Source organism: Triturus cristatus, chromosome 2_2 (assembly GCF_964204655.1).
Source record: "Triturus cristatus chromosome 2_2, aTriCri1.1, whole genome shotgun sequence".
Classification (NCBI taxonomy): domain Eukaryota; kingdom Metazoa; phylum Chordata; class Amphibia; order Caudata; family Salamandridae; genus Triturus; species Triturus cristatus.
This window is the reverse complement of record NC_140582.1, coordinates 771,367,863-771,383,830: the sequence shown is the minus strand read 5'-3', so window position 1 is coordinate 771,383,830 and position 15,968 is coordinate 771,367,863. Positions and strand designations below refer to the sequence as shown.

Sequence of the window (15,968 nt, the reverse complement as noted above, 5' to 3'; positions counted from 1 at the left end):
AAGAAAAAAACTTAAATGAGCAAGTTTTACGTTTCCAAAGTCATCGGTGTGGAAAATACTGTCGACGAAAGTACAAGAGTAAAGATAAATTCTACACAAAATGTCGATTTGGATTTCCACGACCTGTTCTTTCAAAAGGAAGAGTAAACAGTTATGTCAGCTGTGCGACATACCATTACAAGCAAATCTCCGAAAAATACCTACAACCTAAGAAGAAAAGAAGAGTCAAAATATATGAATGACTACAACCCAGTAATTTTATCCATGTGGAATGCTAACATGGATATTCAGTATGTAGCTGACAATTCTATTGCTGTTGCTCGGTATGTCACATCTTACATCACTAAATCTGAGAAAACGGAATTGAAAGAAATGTGGGAAGAGATTTCTCACAAGAAGACTGTCAGTAAAAAGCTATACAGTTTCAGTTTAAAGATGTTATCGCATCGAGAAATTGGGTCATACGAATGCTCAGATAGGTTATCATCTGCAAGTCTGTACTCCAAATCCAGAAGAATAATTTGGGTAAGTTGAGGCCTTGCAGGAATACGAAATCGGGTACTGAAATCTATTCGAGAAATTGAATGTTTAGCATAGAACGAACCAGAAAGTACAGACATTTTGAAAACAAATATGTTGGACACATATTACCCAAACAGAAGTCATCATCTTGAGAACATGTGTCTCTATGAAGTGCTGCAGAACTACATTTATAAATGGAATGCCACAGAAGACATCAACAATGGAAAATATAAAGTCATTGGTGAGGAAGGATGTTTGGTGAAACAAACAAAAGGAAGTTTGATTAATCGCAGGAAGCCGAGTTGCGACACTACTGACAAAAAGGAATTTTACTACTTAGCACTTTTACAGCTGTTTAAACCATGGCGTTCGGAGGATGAATTACTTGGAGATTTTCAGAGCTATGAAGATTCCTTTAATGCATGCAAAGATAACATAAAATGCAGTACTTTCTCAAATTATGTACAAAAATGTTAAATGAAGAAATTGAACAAGAAGCTACAATTGCAGCTGAAGTAGCTAGAGACAGTTCTCAAGACAGTCTAAGTTCTGGTACGCTCAGTCAAGATCCTCTAGGACAACCAATCGTAGAAAATGAAGCTGCAATAGCCATGACTGAAGTGGAAACAGCTATGAATCAAGCTCAGGAAGATTTAATAGACTTACCAAATTTGGAACAACAACTGAATGATGAACAACAACAAATTTATGAAGAAGTCACAAAACAAATTGATCATGGATTACTACATGAAAATAAAGAGTGCTCATGCACAGCATTTGAACCAATCAGAATGTGTGTGAGTGGACAAGCTGGAACTGGAAAAAGTTTCTTAATTAAAGTAATTAGAAGCTACCTACAGAAAAAAACGGATTCAGCTTTGTCTTGTGTTGTTACTGCTCCAACTGGGTTAGCAGCATATAACATAAAAGGAATTACCTTACATTGTTTGCTAATGTTACCAGTAGAGCATGAGAACAAAATAGAATACCACAAGCTAACAGGAGAAGCATGTTTTGAAGTTTCAAGACTGTTGAAGAAAATGAAAGTTCTCATTATTGATGAGGTAAGCATGGTATCAAACTTAATGCTTGCCTTTGTGCATTTAAGAATGCAGCAAATTCTAAAGACAGACTATGACGTGTTATTTGGAGGAAAACATGTTATAGTTTTTGGGGATCTACTGCAGCTCACTCCAGTTAAAGGACAACCAGTATTTAATACTCTTACACATGAAGACACGAAAAAGTCGTTAGGAAGTATAGGTAATGTGAATATTTGGTCATACTTTCAGTACAAAGAACTCATTACCAATATGCGGCAAGCAAATGATGATGATTATGCAAGTCTTCTCAAAGATATCAGAATTGGACTACTCACAGAAAATGGCAGAAAAGCTTTACAGAGTCGATTGCTATGTAATTTATTTCCAACAGAACAAATAGTTCCAGAGAAAATATACAAGAAAATTGCAGAAAAAATACTGTAATCTGCTTAATGCCAACACTACATGAATGCTCTATATTCAATGAAGAACTTTTGAAATTGGAAAATGAAGAGATTATGAAAATGGAAGCCGTGGATAAAATACAGCATGAAGGAATAACTATTACATTGACAGGCAAATTGAAAACTAAATTTGATTCTCTAGAGAAAAACATATCGAAAACAGCTGGTTTAGAAAAGAATATTTATATATGTATGAACTGTCTAGTAATTTTAAGACGTAATTTGAATGTAGAAAAAGGTTTAGTGAATGGAGCTATGGGTAAAGTTGTGGGTTTTGTTAACTACCAGAAAAAAGATGGAATTGAATTTTTAAAAATAAAATTTGATCTGATTGAAGAGGTTAAAGACATTAGTCGTTGTTCAGTTCGTTTTTTGCTTGTGAAAGACTTATATGTACATAGGAAGCAGTTTCCATTTTCTCTAGCATATGCTGCAACTATTCACAAATCTAAAGGATTAACTGTAGATAGTGCTTTTGTAAACATTGGATCTAGTGTGTTTAAAGAAGGTATGGCATATGTTGCTTTGTCACGAGTGAAAAAATTATCTGGTTTATTCATGATAGACTTTGATGACTCAAAAGTTAGTGCTGATGCAAATTGTGTAAAGGAGTATAATATATTAAGAAGAGGCTATGCTCCTCATTTAGGTCAGTATCCTGTGTTTGAAAAACGTGTTGTTTGTCGGGAAAGGAGAATTGAGAATATCTGTAATGAGGATGTACAGAAGAGAAAACAAAAGGAGAGGGATGTGATTGCAAGCAAAAAGAAAAAGGACAATGTTGAAGAGGTTGTTGCTTGTCATTTTGAAAATAGCTCTGGTGTCAACAGCTACACTAATGTAGTGCTGAATGTTGTATTTTATCTTGAAAGTTGCAAGAGCAGATAATACTAAATCATGAAAAAAGATGTTGTTCTCTGCTGAGTTTCCTTTATGAGAAGCTGAGTAATGATAAAACTGAAATAGAAAGTGCTTCTGATGTTTTAGATGTATGTTCTGGATGTACACAGTTTACTGAAAATGTCCAGCAAGATGCACAGGAATTCTTAATGTATATGCTTATGGTACTGGAAGATGAAGGGGTAGAAATAGAAAATATGTTTGGTCTCTCTTATAAATGGGAACATTGTTGTGAAAACTGTATGAACAAATGCAGCACTAATGTTGATTCTGAAAGGTTCATAGATTTAACATTACCAGAGAGTAAAGCAATGACTTTTATTAAATTAGGTAAAGATGCAAATCACAACATGGAATGATCTCAATGTAAATCAGAAATGTTATCAACGTTATTTTTAAAGAAATATGGACCGTATATAATTTTAATGATGCAACGTTGTAGAGCTGATGGAACACAATTGGACAGTTTAATAAAGAAGTTTAAAGGAAATCAATTATCAATATACTTTTCCATGATGGACCTTCTATAACTTCTGGTCATTACACAGTTTATCTAAAATGTGAAAAAGGCTGGACACTGTGTAATGATTCTCAATTGATTTTCAAGCAACGTTTGCCTGCAGAATTACCAAATTCCTACTTAATTTTTCTAAAACCAAAATTTTAGATACAAATTGCAGCATCTGAAGAAACTATTATTTCGATTTTATAAGATTACCATTGGATATTTCACCTAAAAAGAGTTTAAAAATTACAATTTGGCCTCATGGAAAGGTAAATGTTTCTATTGTGAACTTCTTTGACAGATATTATTTTGGTGTATGTGCTTAAGCAACAAGATTTACAGACATTATTTATTGCAAATATTTATTGTTCTTAGAAGATATTTTTAATATACATGTTACATTTCTATCAAGGTATGTTTTACTGAGGATATGTTCAGGGCTTTTTTAAACAATCTTTCAGATTGTTTATTTTTTTGCCCGCTGTTAAGTGATGAATGCAATTGATATCACTATTTTCAGTGAAATTCAATATATTCTGAAAACAGCAAAAAAAGGGCAAAAAATTACTTTGTTAAATATGAAAATATGTGGACTGTATTCTAAAATGTATTGTTAAATATTACTACTTTTTTTCAGATCGAGAAAGAAAATTTAGGAAATTGAATCCTTTTTTCTTGCAATTAAAAAAACCCATTTATTTCTAATTAAGTTATTGGTCAGGTACGTTTAAAATATCTGTATTTCTCATCCCTTCACTTTCATGCTCCCTTTTGTTCACTTTTCCTCACTCTGCTTTTCTCATTCCCCTTCTCTCTCTCTTCTTCCTTTACTACTCTTTCGTAACTCCCTCACTCCTTCTCTACTACTCCCCTAGGTTTACTGCCTCCATCACTATTTTTTCAACCATGTTTCTTTCCCTGTCTCCATATGTCTCAGTCATTCTAACTGCCTTAGTCCTTCTCAGTTCCTTGCTCTCTGTCTCTGTTTATGTTTCTCTCCCTTTGTCTGTCTTACCCTTAATTTCCTTAACATCTCTGGGGCAGATTTACAAGCCCCCTGCGCCACCACTACGTCACTTTTCATGACGTACTGGTGGCGCAGGGGGCTCCTCCATATTTACAAGGAGAGGAAAAGCCACCCTGCGTGACTTTTCCTCTCCTTGTAAATACAGCCACTTCACACGCAGCACTGTGCGTTGAAGGAGCGTTCAATGGGTGTTGTTGTGGGTGTTCCCAAGCAACACACATAGAACTAGACACATCTCCAGATTTACGAGAAATCGTAACTCTGGAGATGCGTGTGAATGCTACGCCACCCTAGAGGTGGCGTAGCGAGGCACAACGAGGAGAAATGTTTTTCATTTCTCCTCGTTTTTTCCTCTTTCAGTGCGTGCTGCATGCTACAGCACGCATTGAAAGAGGAAAACGCGTCTTGTGATTGTTTTTGTGCAGGAAGGTGTCCCTTCCTGCAGAAGAACAATCTCCCCACCACGCAGGCATCCTTGCAGCATGGTGCAAGGAAGCCTGCGCCGGCGCATGGCTGCAGTTTGTGCGCCAGCGCAGGGGAAGCATAGAGATGCGATATATTCTTGTAAATACGTTGCATCTCTGTGCTTCGAAACTAACGCAGCACGGCGCAGCAAAATTACTTGCTGCACCGTGCTGCATTAGTTTGTTATAAATCTGCCCCTCTGTTTCTACCACTCCTCCTCTCTCCATCACTCATTTTCCATCTATGTTAATTTTCTAACCTTCTCCGTCATTCTCCTTCCCTCACCTTCCCTAACTGTCACTATCCTTTACTTATAGTCACTCCTATTCTCCTACTTCACTTCCTCCTGTCTGTATCTCACACCCCTTCACCTTTTCGCATTCTTTCCTTCACTCTCCCTCACTCTGCTCATTGAAATCCTGACTCCCTTTCTCTCACTCCAGTTTCCTAAATCCCTCCATCCCCTCACTCCCCATCTCTCACTTTCTCTTAGCCCCTTTTCTAATCCTCATACCTGTTATCTCACCATCACTCCACTTCTCTTACTTTCAATCCCTTTACCCTGCAGTACTTCATCCGCTTCGTCTGTTACTCCCTTTTCCTATCTCCGTCCCTTACTCCCCTTTTCTCACTCCCCCCTCCCTCTCTCTCCATTACTCACTGCCATTACCTTACTCATTTACTCTTCTTACCTGTATCCTCTACCCTTAGTCCTTTTGTTGCAGTCAGTCTTTCACTTCCCTTTCATGACTGATTATACTTTCCTTTTCTCACTCATTCCGTCAGTCCTTTCCTCCTCTTCACTCAGTCATTTCAATCATTTCAATCATTCATGTATACACTACACATTCATTCAATAAAATTACAACACAGTATATTAGGAATATAGTTCTTCTTGGAGAAGTGAAGTGAGTTCTGAAAAGAACTTTTTTTTGTCTTTTTTGTTTTGTATTATCTTTTAGTTTGTTAACAATTTTGTATTTTTTTTGGTTTTTTTAGAGCAGCAAAAAAAAACGGAATGAAAAAGTGTTCAACGGGAACAAAAAATAAAAATGGAAAAAATTATAGGGTGGAGCATGTGTGCTGCTGGATTTTGTTCTCTATTAAGTTGATGCTGCTCTCTCCATAACAGAGAACATTGCACACATTGCACCGTATATGAACCTTCTGGAACAGAGGGTGGATATCCAGAGGTCTTGATGCAGGTGAATCTGCGGCCGCAGATAATGTGCTCGGCTGAGCTCCTGGAGGGTTGTCTCTTGTGGCTCTTGTAGATTCAAGGGCATAAGCCATAGGATGCACTTTTTGAAAGTGCCTCAGCATAGTGTAAATGCTAAAGGAGTACTTTTTTTGTGGATCTCCTCTAGAAAGGACAACTCCACAAACAGTGCAGGTGACTTTTGGGGCATTCACCTTCTTCTGCCCCTCTGGAAAAGTAAAGAACTTCCATATGAATGAGTCCTTTTGTTTCCTCTGGCTTGGTGGCACAAAGGTCTCCTCTTCACTCTCTGTAGAAGATTGCTGTTCTGCCATTCTCACGTAGTGGAAAAGCTCTCCAGCTCCTTCTCCCAGGAAATAAGAAGAAATAATGAGGGGAGTGGGTGTGGTGTTTGAAGATTCTGGAACTGAAACTACTATGAACCAATGAAAAGTGTTGTTTCGAAATCACATGACTTGCCGTGCGCGCACCGTGCGTGCACGGAGCACACACACATGCGCGCACGGAGCACGTACGCATGTGCGCACGGAGCACGCATGCATGCGCACACGGAGCATGCACGGAGCACGCATGCATGCGCACACGGAACCCTAAAAAAAAAAAACTGTTTAGAAGTTTATGGAAGATATTAACTATGCTGTTCAACTTTATCCAAATTCAAAAAAAAAAAAAAGAGCAGAGCCATTCCATATTACAGGATACAGTCAATCTATAACTATATATATAGGGAGTTTATTATAAAAGAAATATATAAAAGAAATATAGTAATACATATATAAATTAGCATTTAAAAAAATTTGCAAATTCAGTCAAAAACCATAGGTTTCACACGCATTAAAGCATTTAAAAAACCTTTGAAATTCACTGAAAAAACCATAGGTTTCACACACGTTATAGTTAGGAATTAGCATCTAAAAAACCTTGCAAATTCACTGAAAAAACCATAGGTTTCACACACATTATAGTTAGGAATTAGCATTTAAAAAACCTTGCAAATTCACTGAAAAAAACATAGGTTTCACACACGTTATAGTTAGGAATTAGCATTTAAAAAACCTTGATAATTCACTGAAAAAACCATAGGTTTCACAGCTGGACATTTCACTCGTACAAAACCATTGAAATTCCCCCGTTATAATTAGTTCAGCTAACTATAACTCGCGCGCCCGCAATCCACTGCTGATGATGTCACATATTACATCACTCATGACATAGTCAGTGACATCACTAATGACATCGCTGATGACATCTCAAATTTATTGTTATTCTGAAAATTCTTTAGCTTTAATTATTTATCTGATTATGTACTGAATCCATTCATTTGAAATTGATTTAATATATAAAAAAAATTAAAAAATATTATTCCATTCATAAAATTGTTTTTTTGATTATGTTTTGACTTAACTGTTTGTTCCCTTCCCTTGTCTTAGTCCTAGTGTTGATCTATTCAATAACGATACTTTGTACGTTTAGAAAACTACAGGTAGAGACCCCTTCTTTGTATTCATTTTGCCTTTTCCCCTGAATCTCTACCTTCATTCATGCTACAGGGGTTCCCCTCGTTGTATTGGTTTAGATGGGAGAACTAGTCAGGAAATAATTATAAAATAGAAACCTCAATACAGACATGAACAAGGGTAACTAATTCATTTTGCTCTGCTAGCTATACCGCGGCATGTGCAACATGCTATTCTTCTTACCCTTCGAATGTATAGAGAATGTGTAAGTCAATGTAAAATATGAAATAGATAAGTCCTGGATGCCTAGTTATGAAATGGGTTATTTTTAGGAGCCATTCTACTATTCTTCCTATTGCTTCCCCAAGTGTCTGCATGTATAACCTTCTCCCTCATTGTTCTTTCACTGACCCCGCTCCCTTTCACCTTTTCACTGCTATGGTATCCAAACATCATCTCCTCTGCAGACCTGATATCACCCTACAACTTTATACTCTGGCAAGACTAACTTAAATGACCTTTCTCCTTACTCTAAGCTACTTGCCCCACCTAATGACCCACCCAGATTTACGCTCACTCCAAACTCTCCTCATCACACATACATCTCGCAACTATCTCCTATGCTCCATCTTTCATTAATAATGTTAAAAGCACCTCCTCATTGACTATCAACCACCTCCCCTCACAGATGGCCCCAACAGCAGCGACAGTAAAGAAAGACTCAAATGTGGACTATCAACTCATTCTTCTGGTACTGTCTTAACAATTATATTCTACTCCCACCTTCACACCTCTTACTCTGGCCACCTTCTTAGACCTTCCCACCTACCTTTTTTACCCCAGGCTTTTTTCACCCAACCACTCCTTTCCTCCAACCCACCACCACACCAAGTGCATTTCATTCTCTTGTCTACGCAAACCCAGTAAAGTCACTAGTCAGTCTACTAAACCAGCCAGATGAACCATGTGAACCATCATGCTCATCTCTGCTGCCAGACTTACTGCTGATACAACATGAGCTGTAACTGGGACTGCAAGAATTACAACACAAGAAACATGAAGTATCATAAGCGCCTCCATCTGCTAATTGTGCACTCTCCCATCATAAAACAGCACTAGTTTTCAATCTGAGGAAGTGGTAGTTGACATAGATAAAGCCATGGCTACAGAGGGCTCATAATGAATGCAGTAATGAAACTGACATCTGCTACTTGAAGAAAGTCTAAACTACAAGGCTCCTCAAACAAACACTGACCTCACTCATGCACAGACAGGATATCAGCTGCCTACCGAGCATGCTAATTAATGTTCCGCACATAAAAACGTATCTATAACTTCTTCACTGTTCAAACATAACTTCCAGATAAATCGATGGCAAAGGTTTGACATATTTTCACAGCAGCACATAGGAGTCCCATGTTATAAATCAATTTGGGGATCAATTAAGACACCGAAATAAGCATGTCTATTTAGAGAAGTACATTGGCTGCTCACTAAAAATGCCACAAAAATAAAAAAGAGCAGGCCCTACATACCCCGATCACAATTAAACATCCACTCAAGTAACACAAAAAATATTACTGAAGTGGATGAATATTCATATTTGTCACAGATTTATCAGTTTGAAGCACGAGCCTAAGAAGATAACCTGTGATGATTACCACTAATCAACACTGAATTTACTGGTTTTGGTATGACTTTAGATGAAAATAACAGACTTTTTGGTATGCCAGAAGTATCCCCTTTTTCTTTCTATTTGTACGCCATTGGGTAGCAGATAGGCACCTCTGATATAGACTCTAGGTCTATCATTGCATAGTAATTTGATTGTTCTTTGCTTTAGTTGTCATTGCATTATTTTGCCCTGAAGAAGGGTTCTTCTGCCTGAAATTTTTGGAGATGACACCACCAAGTTGTAGCTACACTCCACTCAGACATATTACATAGTGCACTTTTAAAACCCCTGATCATCAGAATCCTCATAGAATTATCATATAATCAGAGTTTACATCATATAATCAGGGTTTACATCAACACACTGCTAAGGGAAATATTTCATTGATGTATTCATCCATAAATGTATTTGGAATCTTACATGATTTACACTACAAGTGATCATTAAGTACTGCCTATGTTAGCTAAACTTCAAGGAAAGTGAAAGTGGGACTCTTAGATCTACATAAATCTACAGTAATTAATTGAGAGTTGATATATTACATGGTAAAACACTTCTTGGAAAATAATGAGCAAATTGTATAGATGTGTTTTCAAAATTGTCAAATTGTATCAAGTGCAAAGCAGAGGGATAATGTGATAAATATGTTACCACGAAAGGAGTGTAAATAGATTCAATTATTAATAACTGAAACGGTTTATGGAATGAGGGGCACAGTGGGTTTGAGCTATTTTTATGAATTGTTTAACACAAAACTAATCTACATTCTTCATAAAGAAGATAATGAAGGTCTCCGAGACTACCTGTTGAATACAGAGACTGCAATGAACTCAGTTGTTTATCCGAAAGCATGAGAGACTGGAGGCAGTGATATCAAAATTTCTGGTTAAAGAATAGGTAGTGTAGTTACTCCATAACGAGCGACCAAAAAAAATATACGGAAGTAAAAGAGAAAAGGGACAAGTATGCACCCAAATGTGTAGGAACAAAATGATAGATAACCAGAAAGCTGACTGTTATGAGTAATACTCGACTTTGGCAGTTAAGAGAATTATATATAATCTGATATATTTCTGCATTATAACAGTAACAGAAATAAATAACAGAATTTATTTTTTATATCATTTTGGTTAGAAGTTTAAATTCCTGATAGACTCCTGATGAATGTTTATAGTATATACCTCAAACTTGTTAAGCCATAATTCAGAACATATTTGTAAATGGATAAACAATTTGACATAGAGGACTTCAAATAAGAATATGGATAAATACATTGATTAGGTAAATTATTTACATTTCTGATAGCCCCATTGGGATTTTGATTTCAAGCTTTATTAAATTATGCTTATGCTTTATGTCAGTCACACTTGGACTAGCAAATTGATGACCTTAGCTTCTGCTTTTCATGATCCAAGTTCTGCACTTACCTTTACATGCTTGGTGGGCGCACAAGAACAACTTTCCCAATTCACAGGTTATTCCATGGTTCCAAGGAAGGAGAGGCTTTCTGTGCACTTGGAAACATTGGAACCACTTGTGGAAAGGCCTCTTTACTTTGGACAACGCACAATGCAAAGCACCTCAGTGGAATTCAGGAAACTACATTTCCCAGTAAGCCACAGAACTCTTGTGAAAGGCGACAGACATTTTTAAGTTAACAAGTAGAGGTTTGCTTGCATTGCTAGACATTGTTGGTTGGCAATCAAGATAATACTTTGTTGCTGCAGCCGGAACCTTGTTATTAGAGTATGGGAAAACCTTTGTGATTGTTTTTATTTTGTAAGCCTGTTGGAAGACAAGTTGAATACAGCGAAGTATTCTTAGAAGTACAATCATATTTTGGGAACGAACTTCAATAGTTACAAGCATGGTTTCAGAGATAGCCTTGGAGGAATATAAAAGAATTTTATTTTGAACAGTTTTTATGCTAAAGTACATTAGGTACAGGAAGGATTAGCCTCCTTTAAAGGACGATTTGAATGTTCATGCTTCCTATATTGCATTTCGGATACTGGTATATGCTTACTAAGGTTCGTATTTGGTATTGGTGCAAACAACATAATTATGATGAATGTTATATTACTGTTTAAGGCAGCAACCTTGAACATATATCAGAACCAGACTGTGTGTCCCCAAAAAAACACAGTTACCTTTCTCAGAGAAGGGCATGAGATAGTGCCAAAAACTCAAATAATGAGGATTAGAAAATGACGTGAATAATATTGATCAGTGTAAAGACCTAAGGCAACAATAATAATACAATCACATTATAATTTATATAATAAACAAAGAAAATGCTTAAAGAAAGAACCAGCAATTAATAATTTTGTCAAACACGTACAAAATATATTTTATTAATACTAACATGAGTAATAAAATGACCCATTCACACTATCTCAATCATATCAGCAATCATACTTCACACAAAATATAAACTTGACTAAAAACAGCAATTTTATGACAATAATAGTGACAATGATTCGATGACTGGTTTTCACATCACAAGACCATAGTGTGGCACAAATTCAACTGACTGTTGTTTTCTACGTGCGTTTTGGCAGTGGAGAGTGCCTTCATCAGGAAAAGGCCACAATTAGATCAACGGTGATATCTGTGAAGGAAATACTTAATGTAAGTGGTTCTTTCTCAATGATATAAACAGAGCCGCTTTATAGCGTGCAATTATAACATTTTGTTTGCACTTAACAGAAATGCTCAGGGCAAGTTAGATGATAGATGACACAGACTAAAGATAGTAAAAAAGAATACATATTTCTAGGATTTTAAAAGCAGGGTGCAACTATCATATGAATATAGATAGGAACATATAGGAGTTAAAGAATAGTAAACTGAGTAGAGTGAATAGAAATAGATAGAGATACCACAGCCAGGAATCTTTAGATTAAAACCTCACTGTGACATAAACCTTATGTGACCCTAATACTGAAAATGGATTAGGCAAACATTTACCCTGTTTTTGTCATATGGAACACCAGGCTGCATTATAGGATGGTGCAGCGTGATTTCTGGTTAGAATTACAGTTTTCAAACTGTTGGAAAAAAAGTGAAACGTTTGTTAATATCTGCTACTGGGAACATTTCCTATTTTTATTATAATTTTTATTTTTGACTTATACACCCTTATAGTAATGTATACCTTAATGGATTGTGCTCCAATTATGAAGGGATGCTCTGTGATTACAAAAAGACCATTGTAATACTGGGATTGGATACAATAAGTTGTGCATCCTCAATGGAATGCTGTAAGGAGGATGTATCGTTATTTGATTAGCAGTAATGTTTTATATTGTAGAGATAGACAGATATAGAATGCTTATCTGTTAAACAAATAATAGAACTGACCGTGACCACTATGGATGTCTCCAATTCCATCTACCCTGATACTTTCACACCAATGCCAATATGGCGTCTCACAAAGGAATCCTATAGCTTGCTTTTCTCTATGTTATACCTTTTGTTAATGCCTGCTTGCAGGTATTCCTGTTCCCAGAAATATTTGCTAAACTTAATAATGAAGCAAGTGTAAATCATATACTTACATCACATTGAAGAGACCAGTTTACAATATAAATGATTCTGAAAGATAGAAATAAACAAGACTTGGTATCTGTGTATCAAGAAAAGTGCTCTAAAGAGAAGCACTAAGCTTGCAGTTGTAATAATTAACAGCGGGTGAAGAAAAAGTTGCGATATAAAGTGGGCCTGTTGGTTAAGCCCAGGGATGCACAAGTTCGCCAAATTTAGTTTTAAGTAGTAAAAGGAAAGTACTATGTGTACAGATATGATCTCTAATATAAAAGATTCAGACCAACGATTGTCATAGTTTAAGCCCTTTGGCGCTTTCGTGACTGAATCTGTGCAAAAAATTGATATCGATGTGTCTCAATACTTTCTCTATGGGAAAACATGTAAAGCGCTTATTTAAACAAGCATTTGCAATGCAATAGGTCTCGCATTTGCGAGAGTTTGAGCTGCTGGTATTGTAAATGACAATGCCTATTATTTATGTGTTTTGAAGACCTGCAAGCGGTGCGTAAATATGCACTTTGTACTTCTAGTCCTTGCTTACGAGAAGCAAGGCTGGCAGTAAAAGAGGCGCAGGTACTGCCAGCCTTGCTTCTCGCAAGCGGTGACTATAAGTACAAAGTGCATGTTTACACACCTCTTGCAGGTTTTCAAAATGCATAAATAAAAGGCTTTGTCATTTACAATGACTCCAACTCTCGCAATTGCGATACCTATTGCATTGCAAATGCTTGTTGAGATCTGAGAAATGCAATGCTTACAACTAGCTGAATTATGCGCATGTTTAGAAGTTACAAGACTTTCTGGAAATGCATTGTTATGGTCTGTGAATACATTTAAAGAAATCACATTGTGGATGTTAACCGCATTGGTACTGCCACGTGCCGTCAATCTTGCATTACCAAAGAACTCGTACTGCAAACACTGTCCTGTACCAAAATTAGACTGTAGGCAAAAATTTCCTGTGGATTAAAGCACCTTCTGCAAAGGTAGGTAGGTGATCATCTAAGAACAGATAAGCTGTGATTCCATTGCTATTGCGTCTGAGACGCACAGCTGGTTCACACTGGTATCAGTCTGCAATAGTGAGCCTTTGCAAAGCACACGAAACAAATGCAATTACCTTTCTCGGACTTTACATTACGTTTTGCTGATACCTAGCCATATTGTTCTCAAATTTCTTTTTCAATTTGGAAGGATGGACTTCCTAGCCTGCTGTGACTAGTGTGCTCAACCTGCTGAGCTGTTATAATTCCAGGTTACCATTGGCCCCTACGACCTTGGATCAACCCTGCATTCTTTGACCAAACCTGCCTATCTCATGCCTTCGATCCTGATGACGCCAGGAATATTTTTTTTATTTCAAATGTGTTACGGTGGATTGCGATAAGTGGTAGCCCCTTCATAGTACAACATATTTTGTTGGTGCTTAATCGAAATAAAAACGTAGCCTTCACCAAGCACTTACTGCAATAACAACACTATAAATAACAAATGTTACCATTGCCAGACTTTAAAACGGTCTACTGACCATGGAAGGATGAAAGGCAGTTTTGCACATGGCTAGCTTTCACACGCATCCTTAGCAGGCTCCATAGATGTCTGCAACATGTGCATTAACCACTAAGCTATGTTACCACCTAAACTGCTAAGAGCTGGTTTCAAATAAATATAGTCTACTCAATGGCAATACTGTTTTGTAAACTTAGTTAGGAATGTCTTCATATAACGCAAGGTATTTAGTGTCATTTTGGTTTTAGCGATACGTAAAGTCTGCTTAAATTACCATGTCAACATAAAATATTATGTATGTATATTGATATACGCGGAACCTTGATTTTTCCCCCGAATCGATTTTTCTAAGTAGCGCCTCCCCACAGTTTTTTTACCTCTGCACAGCAGCCTGTTATGATTTGAAGGCAGATGTTATGTTTTCTACTGTGTTTTACTAGAGAGTACACTTGAATCTCCCATTAAATGTCGGGCTGTTTATTAGCGCCGGTCGAGGCTGCCATTGTATGGGACTGGCATGGTGATGTTCTGGGTAAGTCGGAGCCTGTTAAAGATTAACTGTGATGCACGGATCGGTACAGGCACAGTGCCCGTGTATGGGCGAGCTGGTACAAGCCACACAGAAAAACAGAGGGCTGAAAGGAGATGGCCTCTCATGGTGTACAGCTAAGGAAGCCGACAGGTGTCCGGTTCGAGCAAGGAAAAATGTTCTGTGCGTTCTTGTATTTTCCCTTTAGAAAATTTTTTCGCAGGAAAAGGCAGTGTGGCTGGAATCAGAAAGAGTGTGGCTAGTATGATACAGACCCGCTCACTGTAGATAGCACATGATACTAGAACCAAGAAGTAAGGTTATGATTGACAGAAAAGTGATGGGCATGTTTTCGGTACTGAGAGTTGAATATGATATAGTCTGAAATCAGACAATGGGTCATGTGATATACAATGTCTAATTGACAGCGTGCAATGATGTCAATGCTATCGAGGGAGTAAGTTGACTTCCACGTTTTCCAGGTAGAGGAGCAAATTAATCTCCCCGTGCCTACCATATATTGCTCATGAAAAGCGCCACGGTTGATAATTAGGTTCCGGGGCACAGCAATGGAAACCACGGTCTCAATTAGGCACTGGCGAGCATAGGCTTATATTAAATGAGTTCCCGAATAAACAATTAGCAAATACCGAAACAAAAAGTGAACCGACGTCTACCAAAAAACGACACACAAGAATTTGCTTGCAGTATAAAATATGAAAAAATATATACATTTTCCGGCGTAAAACAAGATATTTTGCATTAATCAACACTGATACAGTATGCAAATGTTTTATTTAATATTAGTGCAAACCGAGGCACGCAACAATTAAAGCGGCTGTCCAAAGAGTAGACATCAACTGAAGTATGTGAGTGTGTGAGACGCCTGTTTCAAGAATGCAGGAGAAGCTCCCGCAGCCGACTGATCCTCTGAACAGGAACACTGAGCACATCAGCTGCTTCGGCGACACTGAATCTCCCGCCTGCTACCCATCGGACCCCCTACAACGACATCCTCTGTGATGTAGAGAGATGTAGACCACCTCCAAAACATAAACAAAGCCCTGTTGAGTCTGCCAAAAGAGACGCCGTGCACGTGCACAT

At 37.4% G+C, this 15,968-nt stretch overlaps 1 protein-coding gene across 2 annotated transcripts in view; it reads right to left on the bottom strand.

The window, feature by feature from the left end:
- The window catches only part of SGCZ (sarcoglycan zeta), a 4,297,431-nt gene that overhangs the window by 4,239,947 nt on the left and 41,516 nt on the right, over nt 1–15,968 (bottom strand). Inside the window, exons 3-5 of one of the 2 annotated variants that reach the window (XR_014978175.1) lie at nt 12,838–12,874; nt 12,248–12,327; nt 11,169–11,888 (exon numbers count right to left, since the gene is read on the bottom strand). The exons of the other annotated variant lie outside the window; for it this stretch is intronic. The gene's annotated coding sequence lies outside the window, so the exon portion shown is untranslated. Of the gene's footprint in view, nt 1–11,168; nt 11,889–12,247; nt 12,328–12,837; nt 12,875–15,968 lie in introns of those variants that run through there. 2 annotated transcript variants of the gene reach the window in all.